Source organism: Microtus ochrogaster, chromosome 8 (assembly GCF_000317375.1).
Source record: "Microtus ochrogaster isolate Prairie Vole_2 chromosome 8, MicOch1.0, whole genome shotgun sequence".
In the NCBI taxonomy this organism is placed as follows: domain Eukaryota; kingdom Metazoa; phylum Chordata; class Mammalia; order Rodentia; family Cricetidae; genus Microtus; species Microtus ochrogaster.
The window spans coordinates 22,146,404-22,161,824 of NC_022015.1; positions in this window are offsets into that span (position 1 = coordinate 22,146,404).

A 15,421-nucleotide genomic window follows, 5' to 3' on the forward strand; every position below is an offset into this window, starting at 1 on the left:
TGGTCCTCACCAGCTGTGGTTCCCTCCAGCTGTGGCCCTCACCAGCTGTGGTCCTCACCAGCTGTGGTCCTCACCAGCTGTGGTCCTCACCAGCTGTGGTCCTCACCAGCTGTGGTCCTCACCACCTGTGGTTCTCTCCAGCTGTGGCCCTCACCAGCTATGGTCCTCTCCAGGTATGGTTTTGGCACAGAGCCATATGATTGCCCAATGGTGGGTTGAGGCAGGGAAAGGCCTGAATGAATGAATGTCCAACCCAGTTCAAAGCTTAGGTTGCAAAAACAATTACAGCAGCTACATTCACAAGTACCCTGGAAAGAGAACGTGAGGATCAGTGAAATAGCACGGTGGGTAAAGTATCTTACGGTGCTTGCTGTCTAGCTGGCAATCTGAGTCCAATCCCCAGGGCCTGTTCGGTTGAAGGAGAAAGCCAACTCCCACAAGCTGTCCTCTGCTTTCCACTCATGCTCCATGGAATTCACACACACACACACACGCACGCACGCACGCACACACGCATGCATAAATGAATAATACATTTTAAAAGGAAAATGAATGTAGGACACTTGACAGTGAAGTCATGTTAGTTCATAAAACACAATTTTAAAACCAGAGGTAAAATTCACATGAAACTTAAAAAGTAATATCTGGATTGAAATGAAAAATTTTAGTATTTTAAAAACCAAACATGAGAGTAAAAATGCAAGAAAAAGTGCATTTTTTTGAAAATGGAGCTTTGATTTTTTTTTTTGACTCTGGCTTTAATATGGTTCTGCAGTATCAGTCTGCAAGAAGAGACACAGTTATACTTTAGTGGATGGCTACTTAAAATTCTGGACCACGAGGTGTCCATTTATATAATACTTAACATTTAAAGATAAATGGCCAGAAGGCTCTGTAAAGCAACAACAGAATATTGTTAATGCTGATAATTAAACTGAAAGCCTTAAAATAGGCCATGTAAAAGCTTTGATTAGAATGTAATTAAGATTGCAAAGAATGTAATAGCATGAAGCATGCAGCCAGATCCTTAGGAGCGGTAATTAACAGCCTAAGCCAGCTCACAAAAGGCATCCATTTTTTGTAGATCCATATGTTTAATTTCACAGTCTATTAATGTGAAGTGTCTGATGCACAAATAAGGTGGCTGTGGAGAGGGACACTTGTGCCTTGGGCCCTGGTCTGTTCTGAATCTGAGGGGTGACTAGCTAGCTCAGTCTCTCATAGGCAGGGAAGTTCAGGTTGTGAGTCAGGGCTCACCCTGGAAGCTAACAGGAATGGTGTGAGCTTTTGAAGCTTCAAAGCCCAACCCTTCCTCCAGTGGCACACCCCCTCCAACAAGGCCACACATCCTAATCCTTCCCAAATAGTTCCACCGACTAGGGACTAAGCATTCCCACAGAGGAACCTATTGAGGCCATTCTTGTTCAAACCAGCACAGCTCCCTACCAGGGGTTATTCATTTCCGCAGTGATTCTGAAGCTGACAGCATAGACTTCACAGGACCCCTGTGCCTGGCATCTGCCAGAATGGAGACAGAAAGTGGAAGATTTACAGTCCATAGTCACGACCTCAGTCTCTGCTCTGCCACATCTTCTCTTTAGTTTTCCTGTCCTCCAAGTTAATGTGTGACTTTTAATTACTAATTTTTTGAGAATTTCATGTGTGAGTACTGTATTTAATCATTTTCTTCTCTTCCTTCTGCTTCCCCCTTTCTATCCTCCCATTTGCTTTCTCAAATTCCTTACCTTCTCTTTTATAATTATCATTGTTTTACACACACACACACACACACACGCACACACATACACACACACAGCAAACTGGCCTACAAACCCAGGGACATTTTCCAGAAGACCTAAGTAAAGGAGAGAGAGACCATCTAGGACTTGAGCAACACTGGAGGGTACCGAGGGAGGGAGCTCTGTGATTGGGTCAGATTTATTAACAGGTGCACATTGATAGAGCACACTCACAATACAGAACAGGGTGGCAACCCCGCCACTGAGTTGCTGCTCCTCTACCGGGAAGGTACAAGGAAGGTCACCAAGCTGTGGCCTCAGCAAGCCCTCCTCAGTCCAAGTGAGTGCATGACACCCCCCCCACCCTGCCCCTGCCCCCTGGGTTTTATTGGGTCACTTATCTCCAGAGAAAACCATGCCCATTGAGCCAAGCTGTCCCATACAATGATCATCTGAACGAATTCCATAGTTATAATTTTGCTTCTGTTGTGGACTGTAATGTGAAAGGGTCCTTCGACCACAAAGAGTCACGGCCCACAGGTTGAGGACCTCAGTTCTGAGGGGGTCTAAAATGGCGTGGCAACTGCTTTAACTCAAAATTAGCCTGACAGACAGAACATGAAATTCAAGATTCGACACTGCTGCTTTCTTCCCGTTTCCACCTTCGCGCCTTCGCTTGGTCTTTGTTTCGGATACCCTGTATATTACTCGCGTGTCTGTTGACTTTAGTGTTCATTTATCTCTTTCTGCGAGCGTCATTCCCTCCCTCGGTGTCTCTGTGGGTGTGTCTCTGTCTTCCTGCTGCGTCATGCTGCTAGGTGGTTGAATGTGACAGGCTGCTCTGGAATTCCATCAGCCTTCCTGACACTGAACACCCAGATCTTTTGTGAAACCAAGAGCTTTTGGGAGAGAGAAACATCCCTTGAAGTAGGTGGATGTAATCTTATTGTCCAGGGATGGAAGGAAGGAGCCTCTCAATGTTGTTGTTGCAGTAAAAAAGGCCTCTGAAACCCTTGCAACTGTTTTTACACTCAGGGCTTTTATTCCTCTGGTGGCTCAAAGACAGGAAGATAATCCTGAGCACTCGTTAGTGCGTCCACGGAGAGCAGAATTTGCTGGAATTTAGGATTGGTTTCCTCTGCTGCTGAAGGGGGATCAAAGTTCTGTTACAGGGGGAAGGTTTGCTGTCTCCTTTTCTAGGCCTCTCCCACCCCAGGTCCACAGTTGCTTAGCCCTAGTTGGTGGGTGTATGGCCAGCAGGTATGCTGAGATCACAGAAGGGACGATGCTGAGTGTCTTTGTTCCCTTTCCTGTGGCTGTGATAAGATAATGGGTCTATTAGGCTCCCAATTCCAGATTCCATCATTGCGAGGAAAACTCAAGGCAGCCGAGATGTGAAGCAACTAGACACATCACATCCATAGTCAAGAGCAGAGATCGCTGAATTAACGTGTGTTCACCGGGGCGCAGCTCCCTGTATCCACTCTTACAGTTAGGATTCTCAGCTAGGTAAGGGTGCCACCCACAGTGGGTGTGTCTTCCCACCTCAGTTAACAAAGTCACGATAATTCCTTACACAGGCTGAAAATTTCTAAGACACCTAAACAATTTCTCATTGAGATCCTCTTCCTATCTTCCTTAGGTGAGTCAGTCTCCTGCAGTGATCAAGCCTTTGCTGCCTTTCCCTGCCTGTATCCCCTCAGGGTCCCTACCTTGTCTGGGCATCCAGTCTAGTAGAAAGTGACTCCTCTTCCTCAGTGGCGCTAGACCCAGGGCTCATAGGCCCCTTGTTCACTGGAAGGGGACCCTGATGTCCTATTTGGGGTGCATGCACCCCAGTTCCAGAGACCTTTGGTGGAATGAGAAGCCCCTCTTGACCATGCAGTCATGGTGAAAAAGATCTCACTGGGGCCTCCAGAAATGTTTCCGGATTCTCTCTGGAATAAGCACTCCTGCAGAACTGAGAGTGGAGGAGAGGAGAACAAGAGCCTTTGGTGACATGTCTTCCACCCTTGTTAGTGTCAGAGTACTTACCCCAGAGAGTTTGCACAGCATAGCCAGGCATGAAAGAAGCACCAGCCAGGCCTGGTCTTTTCCACTTCAAATCAATCACCAGATCCCTTTGATCTGTGAACACTGTTCCTATTGGTTCCCTTGAGATTACCATATCGTGAGGTCTTCCCCGGTGAGAACTGCTCAGGAGAACTACCTAAGTCTGTCAGACTAGCTCAGGCTCCAGGCAGAGGACACAGCCTCGCTACGGTCTCTTCAGTGAATTCGCTATTTTAGGATTCGCTATTTTAGGAAGCTTCCGTTTACTGCTGGTGACTTTCAGAATGGCCTCTCCTAGTTGTTCAGCACTAAGGACCCTGAGAGAAGCATTCCCAGAATCAATGAATTTGGAAATGATGACCCTTCAAATAAAACCTCCAACTTGAAATGTCTTCAACTCTTTAAGTTCATACTAGACACCAGAACGGTGGCTTCACTGTTAATAGTCTGTGAAGAAAACACAAAAACTTAGGAGCGGTCAAAACTACGGAAGACAGGTCAGTGGTAAGAGCGGCCACTGCTCTCGCAGAGTTCACGTCCCAACCCCCATATCCAGTGGCCCACACCTTCCTGTGGTTCCAGACCCAGGGCATCACATGACCTCTTCTGGAGTGTGTCAGGGCCTGTACTCACATGTATGCAAGTCATATGTGCGCATATACAGAGACATTTGTCTCGCAGAATTTGAAATTTGTCTGTACACACATAATTTTAAAATAAGTAAAAATTGTAACTAATCACTGTGTGTGATTAGGTATTATGGGCCCTCAAGACATATGACTGACCGTGAGAACAAACTCATTTCTGTTTGTCCTTGATAATCCCTGTGCTTTCTCAACAACGGCCATCGTGACAATGACAACTGCCAAGAACAGAGCCCTGATGTCTCCGGGAGCCCTTGGACTATGAGGATTCATTCAGAAACCAGACAAAGCCACCACTTAGGGCTATCTTTCCAAGTCCTCAGCCATCCATAGACTCTCTCTGTTCCCTCAGCTCGTTACTCGCAAGTGAATACGGTCCTGTTTGCTATCTGGAGCTTTTTTACCTTGATAAAATTCAACTTTTCTTGGGGAAATTAATCATTTTTCCTACTATAGACCTGAGCTCACTTTAACCTCAGAGGTCAGCATGTGACTTAGCCAGGCCAATCATTTGGGAAAACACATCCCTTTGACCTCAGGGATAAGATAGGAAATGACCATGAGGCCTGCAGGTAACCAATCTGAGCTGCTATGACTCAGCTCCAGAGGCCAGAATGGGAACCTGGAAAAGCTGCAGCCCTTTTTTACCAGGAAAAAAAAAAAAGATCTATAAATTGTGGGTGAAACCTGCAAGAGCAGTCAGAGCTCAAATACTGGGGGAAGAAACAGATGACCTCGTTTGGTTTCTGGCCCCAGCTGTGCCAAAGGCGGGCTATGACCTTGGCTTCTCAGCTGTTTGAACTGATGCAATTCTGTTTTCTTTGGTCAAATTTAGTTAGATCTTTCATCCCATGGGGCTGAGCCGAGCAGGCACTTCTTTTAGCTTTGGGTCCTCCTCAAGGCAGAAGTGCATTCATATCCTCCCTGCTCACTGCTTTCCTCTTTGTGGGGCAGGGATCGGATGGAGGGTGGGATGGGGAGGCTCTCAGAACCTGCCCCAACTGTTCGCTCCACCAGCCGCATGCCTCCCAGGTTTTTTTTTTTTTTTTTTTTTTGTTTTTTTTTTTTTTTTTTTTGCCCTCCGTGACCACCTTCAGCCCTGAAGCTAACCGTGGCACTCAGTGTATCCAGCTCATTTTAGAACCTGTGAAGTGAGACTTCATGGTGTTCAGCTCTCTCCCTCGTTAACACACTGCTTTCAGTCTGGGTGACGCAGGCCGAATGCTAAATGCGGCTGCGTCTGGTTTGCATTCTGGAGCTTGCCCTCATCAGCAAGAGAGTCTGTGCTCACACAGCTGGGCTGCACCGGCGATTTCTTCTGCCGGCTTAGAGCTGTGATGGTACCCTCTCATTGATGGCCATTATGTCATTATGGAAAGTATAGGGACATGGGAGTCCAATCTCTCCAAGTATCTGTTACATAACTGAATAAATAAATAAATAAAAAAATAAATAAATAAATAAATAAATAACCGTCCGTTTAAGCCCACTCTTCCTCTGATGGAATCTGGGGGGGGGGGGGAACGTGAAGAAATAAGGCGGCCAGTTAATACACCGTCAACAGCATGAGCAATGGTGACATCCTTTAAATCCCATTCGTAAACTATTTTCGCACAAGTCAGGAAGGCTTTTAGCAGCTGTCTCCTGTGCTGGGTACCTTTTGTCAACTGGACACATACTAGAGTCACCTGGGAGGAGGGGACCTCAGCTGAAGAAATGCCCAGGTCAGATGGTTCTGTGGCCAAGTCTATGGGGGCATTTTCTTAATTGCTAGTTGATGTGCAAAGGCCAAGCCCACGGCTGGTGGTGCCATCCTTAGGCAGGTGGGTCTGGGCTATCTATATAAGACAGGTAGGTGAGCAAACCAAGGAATACCAGAAAGCAGCATCTCTCCATGGTTTGTGCTTCAAACTTGTGCCTTGGTTTCCCTCAGTGATGGACGTATAACAAACTAAAATGAACACTCCCCTCCCAAGGTTGCTTTTGGTCGTAGTACTTATTGCGGCAACAAAAGTAGACCTCTCTTGAGTGACGTGTCCACCTTTGGGCAGACGGGAAGGCACTTGTTCTTGGATGCCAACATCCGATGATGAAGAGAGAATAAATCCAACTTATCAGGCAGAAGTCTCTGGACTTTGTGTGCCTTCAGAGGTGGCATCTGCCCATTACACAATGTTGTGGGGGCCTGAAACATGGCCAGAAAGTGTCATGACAAGGGAGTGCTTCTCTTATCAGCTGATACTTTAAATGGACATGTTTGTCATCTGCATGCAATCAGTAACTGTCTTGAGTCTTGACTTCGTTTTGTGCACAGAAAAACAGCTGTGCTGTGAAATGGAAAGCTGAGGTGTGGCCACAGTCAATACTGACATCTGGAATACACACAAAGATGCCACAGCACACTCTTCACCCAGCTCGTTAGGTGAGTAGGACCTGAAATTCTATTTCGTGGAGCAAAAATAAACCCTTGCTAAGAGCAGATTGCTTCCAAGATCTTCCAAAGAGTCTCAGGGGCTCATAGAGGCACACACTAGTGTTCCTGAACAATATTTCCACACTGCTTATGTTTTGAGTGGAAGGAAGGTGGTGCAGAAGGAAGGAAATGGAAGTTTTGGAATGGTGCAGGAGAATTGTCTGTATTCTGTCAATTATATTTTAAATAAACGCTGATTGGCCAGTCAGGAAGTATAGGCAGGTCAACCAGACAGGAAGTAGAGGTGGGGCAATGAGACCAAGAGAATGCTGGGAAGGAAGAAGCCCATTCTTCCCAGACTCCTGCCCAGATCACCAAAGAAGCAAGATGTGACCTGTCCAGCTGAGAAAGGTACAGAGCCATGTGGCTAGCGTAGATCAGAATAATGGATTAATATAAGTGATAAGAGCTAATAAGAAGCCTGAGGTAATGAGTCAATCAGTTTATAACCTAATGTAGAGTCTCTGTGTGATTCTTTTGGGGGCCTGCTGGCTGTGGGACCTGGTGGGGGGACAGAAACCCCCAAAGCAGGCCCTTCTTGTTACAGAATGGTGCCCAACCTAATGTTACATTGGAAGAAAAAGGAAACAAAGGAAGGAGGGGGAGAAGAAAACAAAGCAAATGGGATGGAGGGGAAGGAAGTGAAGGAGGGAAGAAAGAAGGAAAAAGCAAAAAAGGGGGGGAGGACAAAAAAAACTAGATGATCAGAATTTTGTGTCAATGCTTCAGTCTAGTGGGGAATGGCCCGGCTTGGAGCATGCTTGCAGAGAGTGGATCAGGTTAGGGTGTGTGTAATGCCCCTGTGTAGAAACCCCAGCTGATTTGTTTCTTACACTGTGAAAGAAAGAAAGACCCACAAAGTAGTAAAGAGAGCCCTCAGTTCCTTTTACAGCTTTCTTCTTAGAAAACTGGGCTTCCCGGTGAGGTGGAGAATTCCTGTCTGGATCCACACTGGCAGAGCCCAAACACGCATATGCCATGTTGACAGAGGAAGTCAGGGAACGGTAAGCTTGCTGAAGAACTGGATTCTGTGCTTCACATTGACTCCAGGAGGCAGAACGGCAGCCTTAGTGGCTTAAGCCACCCCAAAACAAACGCTTCTCAGACTTAGGCAGAGTTCAGAGGAGACAGAAACCGTGACAGCCACAGCCAAGCATGTGCCAGGATAATGCCCTTGCTCTCAGGAGGAGGCCCTCGTTTCCCGTCACAAACGCCACAGGGAACAAGAGTGAACAGAATTTAACCGCTGGCTTCCCCCGCATCATAGAGCAAACAACTCCCTTCTAATTAGCGCCTGCATGCAGCCCGGTGCTGCTGGCTCTGGATAACACTCCAAGATGGCAGCAAAGTTACAGCTCTCAGATCCTCCAGGGTCATTGTGGGGCCAGAGCACTGCTACTCCACATGGTGACATGAGAAAGAGGTCTGAAGCAGACAACTAAACTCTGGACACAGTGTGTGGCTGTTGTTTGATCCTCCAACTTGGTGCCAGCAAAGTCAGAGAGTGGTCCAGACTCCTTGCCACTTTGGCAGACAGTGTTACACATCATGAGCAATGTGTACCTGTGTGTTGGGGGTAGATTGTATATGTGTGTGTGCCTGCATGCGTGTGGGTTGTATCTTTGTATGTATGTTTGTATGTGGATTTGCATGTGTTTGTAGGGGTTTTGTGCTTGTGGAGAGGGTTACACATGTGTGTGTGTGTGTTGGGGGACTTTGTGTGTATGTATTTGTGTCGTGTGTTGGGGGATTTTGTGTGTATGTATTTGTGTCGTGTGTGTATGTATTTGTGTGGTGTATGTGCATGTGTGTGTGTGTGTGTGTGAGCGCATGTGCGAACACACACGTTTAAAATGAAAACTCACATTTGAATTGGACATTTTAAAATAAAAGTTATACTGCCCATGTCCTCAGTTTACCACTTAGGAGTTCTATTTGAGACCCAAACCCTCCGCCTTCCTCGTTGCCCTCCTGGACACCCTCCTGGTTGCCCTCCTGGACACCCTAGACCAGTCCACTCTCCAGCCACATGACCACTGCCTTCTGCAGGCTCTGCTGGGCTGTTTGTTGTGAATAAAAGTCCTAGCTATTGAATGGATGTTGGGACACTTTTATGTGCTCACTAAAGAAAGGGACACAGTTTGTCATAATCCCCTGCGGATCTTAGCGAGCCAAAGCACCATTGAAATGAAGCTCACGGTGTCTCCGCTTGCCTTCTGGGAGTCTGTCAGTGTTTACCACGTAGCTTTTTCTTGTCCTTTGTAATCACTGTAGCCAAATGGGGGAGTGAAGCTTTGGGACACAGACAAAATCTACAGGGGCTAAAGAGGAGGTATGGAGCTCAAATTCTACTTGGTCTTAAAAATAAAAACCAGAGTCAGCTGTCAGGGTAAATGCTGAAAGATCAGAGAAACAACGGAGCAAAGCACAGCTTCCTCTTTCTTTACCAACTGCTCAGCTCCCATGTCTGCTCTGTCTTATCACTTCCTTCCTCCACCCAAACATATCATTTTCTGGTGCCTCCTCCCAGATGCCTGGGATTAAAGGCCTATATGGTTAACTAGTAGCTAGTTCCTTACTCTGATCTCCAGGCAAGCTTTATCTATTAGAGCACACACAAAATATCACCACAGAGATGGTCGAATGAACTCTCTGGAAGGAACCCACCTGGTATGTTTTATTTTCGTGTGCCATGATGGGCTATCCCTCATCTCATCCAGGCAAGCCCAGGTTCTTAGCTCTTTCAAGGCAGCAACTGTCAACAGACATCCAAGGAGCTCTGGTAAATGTTAGTTAATTAGATGTCAAGAACATCAGCTGGAAATAAACAGAGTAACTTCATAGCAAGACAGGCTGACAGAGCTAACATCAATTGCTAATTAAAACGAGGATTGAATAAGGAACAAAAATAAACCCCACATTCTGAACCTCTGCCTCTGTTCTCATCCTCCTTTCCCTCTGGTTATAAGGCATTGGTTTTTACATCTCAGCTTAATACTTATTTCAAATTATATTCTAGACCCTGTAAAACTGAGCATCTATATGTTGACACCGTCTTTAAAGAGACTTGGACTTGGGCTGGTAGTTAAGTCATGGGAAGATCAAACTCATTCTTGTAGGCATGTTCTTAAACTCTGTTTAGGGGTCCTAAAGTAGCCTTTATTTTAGGCTTTAGAATATTATTATCTTCAGGAAGCCTTTTTTTACATGCCCCCGGTGATCAACACAGTCTCTCCCCTCTGACTGGTTCTAAGCGAACATCCACCAGTCATGGGTGAGTTCTGAGGACTGCACACCTCACAGCTCTTAGGTAGCAGTTCTTGCCCAGTCCTAGGGTTCCATTCTAAAAATACACAGCTTAGTATTGAGTCTGAAACTCAAAGAGGCATCAAGGTGGCATCCTGGAGCACTTTCTTTGCATAGCTCTTTCCTCTCTAGCATGCTTAATATTAATTACAGAATGTTTGGCCTATAGTTAAGGCTTATTACTGACTAGCTCTTACATTTAAATTTATTTTTATTCAATTTTTCTTCATCTATGTATTGTCACATTGTCATGGCTTTTACCAGTCTGCTGGCATCTTGTTTCTTTTTTTAATTTTATTTATTTATTTATTTTTATTTATTAGTTTATTATGTATTCAGTGTTCTGCCTGCATGTATCCCTGCAGACCAGAAGAGGGCACCAGATCAGATGGTTGTGAGCCACCATGTGGTTGCGGGAATTGAACTCAGGACCTCTGGAAGAACAGCCAGTGCTCTTAACCTCTGAGCCATCTCTCAGCTCTTTTTTTTTTTAATAAAAAATTTATTTATTTATTTATTTATTTATTTATTTATTTATTTATTGTGTATACAGTGTTATGCCTGCATGTATGCCTTCAGGCTAGGAGAGGCCACCAGATCTCCTTACAGATGGCTGTGAGTCACCATGTGGCTGCTAGGAATTGAACTCAGAACCTCTGGAAGAGCAGGAGGTGCTCTTAACTGCTGAGCCATCTCTCCAGTCCTAGCATCTTGTTTCTTGGGTGGCTGGCTCACATCTCTCTCAACTCTGCCCTTCTTTCTCCTTGTAATCAGTTTGGCTTTCCCACCTAGCTATATTCTGACTTGCTATAGGCCAAAGCAACTTTAGTTATCAACCAATGAGAGCAACATATATTCACAGCATACAGAAGTACAGAAGGAATATCCATCCCACAGCAAACCACAGCTTGTCTCCTCCCCTTGTCAAGACCACTGTTTGCTAGGGACGCAAGAGTGAGGGGTACTTCTAGCAAGAAAAATAGATTGTTAACTTTGAGTTCCAAGTTCCTTAGATTAATAAATAGTTTGAACATTGGTGAGGTATACCTTTGGGATGGGGATAGAAAGGGGGAAAGGAAAAGCCATCAAAGCACATGGGTGTTCTATTTGTTTTCTCTCTGATCCACGGGAGATATGAGCTAGCAACTTCCTGCCATCACAGACCAGAACTGGTTCCCTGCCCAGCATGCCTTTCTCACCCTAATAGATTCTTGTATCCTCTGAACTGTGAACCAAAGCGAGCTTCTCTTCCTTTAAATGACTTCTGTCAGACCTTGTCTCTAAGTAATTCAAACAGTGCTCTTGTCATGTGACAGGTCTTGTTATTTCTTCTTTCGGGAGTGATGGTCATGTATCACCTGTTTTCAGTGTAAAACTGCAGTTTGTCGTGGGCAAATATATCTGATATTGGCTACTTGGTTGTGGATAGAAATGGAAGTTCTTAGTGCTTTCATTTATTGGTGTGTGTGTGTGTGTGTGTGTGTGTGTGTGTGAGAGAGAGAGAGAGAGAGAGAGAGAGAGAGGAAGAAGGAGGAGGAGGGAGGGAGGGAAGGAGAGAGGGAAGGAGAGAGAGACAGAGAGAGAGAGAGTAACATTGTTGTTGCTGCCAGCATGTTACCAAGAAAAGTAGTTAAATGGAAAACAGGACCTGGAGATCAGAGTGGAGCAGAGAACACAGCTGGAAGGGGAGACTAAGAAATAAACCACTAGAAGAACAGCAGAGACCCAAAGGCTGCATATGTCCTCCTCTTCCCCATCTGGAACCCTACCAAACTTCAAGGCAGATCCATCTAGTCCTCGGTACTGATGGGTGACATAAATGCTATGCTTTTATTTTGTTTTTTTTTTTTAATGAAAGAAGATTTTATTTGGTCTCACGGTTCAAGATGATCTATTTCATCAAAGCTGAGAGGAGAAGGGGTCACATGGCATCTACAAATTGATTTGTATGAGTGTGTGTTCTGTGTGCTTGTGCGTGTGTGCGTGCGTGTCCATGTGTATTCCAGAGTGTATGTATGAGAGTGTACATATGTGTGAAGGCCAGAGATAAACCTCGTTCCTCAGGTCACTGGCCACCTTTGGTTTTTCAACAGGTCCTCTTACTTTGAACTGGAATGTGTTAATCTGGCTAGCTCTGCAGTAGCATTACAATTGTATTTTAATTAATAAAGCTTTCCTGGGGATCAGGAGAGTAAAACAGCCCCACTGGTCAGCTTTACAAGACCAGGCAGTGGTGACACACACCTTTAATCCCAGTAGCCACACTAGCTGCCGTAGAAACCGGATGGTGGGCATGCTTTTGATCCCAGAACTAGAGAGGATTATGAAATCAGAGGAAACAGCTCTCAGTCACAGTCTCACTTTAAGATATCTTGGAGGCAGGATCGGCATTTCGGACTGAGGTTAAGGTAAGAGTCAGGGGCTGGCTGCTTTGTTTTTTGGACCTTCAGGTTGAACCCTAATTTCTCTCCCTGAGGTTTTTATTAATAGCGCTTCATTTTGGGGCACAGATTTACAGAAAAAAAAATGTTTGTCCAAGGTTTTTTAGCCACCAGCTCTGTTAGAGCTGGAGCTAGCTACCTGGGTTCATGAGAAAAACTATCACTCCCAGCTCCCATCAGCCCAGTTTAGCTTCCATGTAAAGATGGAAAATACACAGAAAATCTGGATGTTGTTGTGTTGTATTTGATTGTTTGACTGCTCAGGAAGGCACAACAGCTGCTAAAAGACATTTGAGTATAAATGCTGCTGGATTAATCCAACCTATATATTTGAAAATGCCTTGACTTCAAAATTTAAGTCACAAGATACATTACTTTGGAGAAGAGATTTTGCTTTTTTTCCCCACAGGAAATGAGAGGCTGTTGATTCATTCTGGCTTAAGAAAAATCAGATTTGATTGAGGAAGACCCCCTGAAAAATTTCCGATAGGAGTGGATCACCCTGATGCTCCAATGTTTCAGACCTCTGTTTCTGTTTCCTCTGAGTTCCACAGCCAGAACAGCCTCAAGACTGCTGGCTGAGATGATCCAGCCTCAAAGAATATACCAGTCATGACTGGCCATAATCTGAAACTTTCTTTAGGTCCCCATAAGATTATCAGCACCCCCCAATAAGCAGGAAGTAGCCTAGAAAGCTACCCCCACATTGCCCAAAAATGGATTATGGATGTTTGTCTTTGTTTAGAGTGTTGGTTACAAGTTGTTACAAATAATGGTCAGGAAAAAACCTTGAAAATGGAGATTAGATTCAGAGTTCTTGTTTTGAAAAGAAAAAAAGGAAAAGTGCTGTGGGATAATGCTCTTGTACCCTGTAAAGATTTGTTACCTGTAGTGGTTTAATAAAATGCTGATTGGTCAGTAGCCAAGCAGGAAGTATAGGCAGGGTGATCAGACTGAGAAAATTCTGGGAAGAAGAAAGGCTCAGCCTATAGTCACCACCCAGACACAGAGGAAACAAGATGAAAATGCTGCACTGAGTAAGGTATCAAGCCATGTGGCTAAACATAGACAAGAATTAGAGGTTAATTTAAGTAGTAAGAGCTAGTTCATAATAAGCCTAAACTAACAGTCCAGCCAGTTTATAATTAATGTAGGTCTCTGTGTGTTTCTTTAGAACTGAATGACTGTGGAACCAGGCAGAGCAGAAACTTCTGTCTCTATAACTCTGCAAGCTTCCACGGCAAGCCCTTAACTGGTTGACCTATCCTTGGCCCCCCCCCCCCCCCCCCCGCTATTAACCTCCATTTAACAATGGCCTGACTATATTTTCCCCTGGGCTCTTAGCCTGAGCACTTGAATAATGGTGCTTCCATACAACAAGAAAGGCCAGTTGTAGTGATTGGCAGAGGTTGGGAAATGTGAGCCAAATTGTATGGTAGGTAATTGTCTGTAGCCAGTGACTGCCCTCAATCCCAACTCTACAGCTTTCCCCAACTTCCTGGCCATAAAATCCCTTCTGTCCTCCCTGTCCATTCACCGAGCAGGAAGGATTCTGCTCTGGCTTCTGTAGGTTTATTGGTCACTGTGACAGGCTTCTTTTTGGATGCATGGCCTCTGAACAGCATGCGTTTTGCTCCTCAAGCTGCTTCTTAATCAAGCATGTGGGTCACTGGAGTGTCAATGTGTGTCCTGCCCAAGCTGCAGGAAGAATCTGAAAGCTCTCCAGTGTTGGACAAAAAGTTTGCTCAAAGGACGAAAACAAGCCTGGGGGAATGCCATAGAGCAATACATACTAGGTGCAGTCAAACGGAACAAGTGATGAGTAGTAATAATTCATTTAGATCTGTATATGCTCGAATTTGCTCTTCTTTAAAGAAGATAAAATTCTGGTTCCTTAGCTGTGTTAGACCCTAAATTAACCTGTAAGCCCACCTGCCCAAAGACAGGCAACTTCGTGGAATTCTGGGAGTTGTAGTTCTTGAGAATTACAACAAAGCCTCTTGGGAAAGCGAGGTAGTCAATGAGTTTTGTCCATAAAAGCCCCAACATCGCGTGTCTTGGGGCCACTGAGCTTGAAAGTTTCCAGAGAGCAGTCCCAACCAAATTTCATCTTGGTTGTTATAGAAAGTTTTAGTAAAAGCTTGCTTTAATTCAGTCAAAATGGTTCAGCAGTTAAGAGTACTTGCTGCTCTTGCAGAAGTCCTAGGTTCTGTTTCCTAGTACCTATATGGTGGCTCACAGCTGTCAATAACTCAAGATCCAGGGATCCATTCCCTTCTTCTGGCAGGCACATTCATACATATATGCAGGCAAAACACTTGTGTATATGTATAAAAATAACTCAAAAAAGTTCCAGCTCCATTTCTGGACTGGTTTCACAGTCCTCAAATCTAGCAGAAGCTGCATATAACCTCAGCATGTGAGGCCTGCTGAAGCTTTCATTGGGCAGAGTGAAACTATCTAGGTGGATGAGCAATGTTAGATTCCAACCCCGCCCCAAAACTCCCCAAATGTGTCTAGAATGACAGTCTGGGCTCAGCTCAGGCTGGACTCTAACAGGATAAACAGAAAAACTGAGAAACACTCAACACTCCTCAGAAACTTGTAAAAACTTGTGAGCCTGGTTTCTGTCTACCAGGAAACCCTCTACCTCCAGCAAATGGGCATCTAGTTTCCTATTAGCACATACCTGTAACACATCTGCTTCCCTATTAGCACATACCTGTAATACATCTAGTTCCCTATTAGCACATATCTGTAACACAT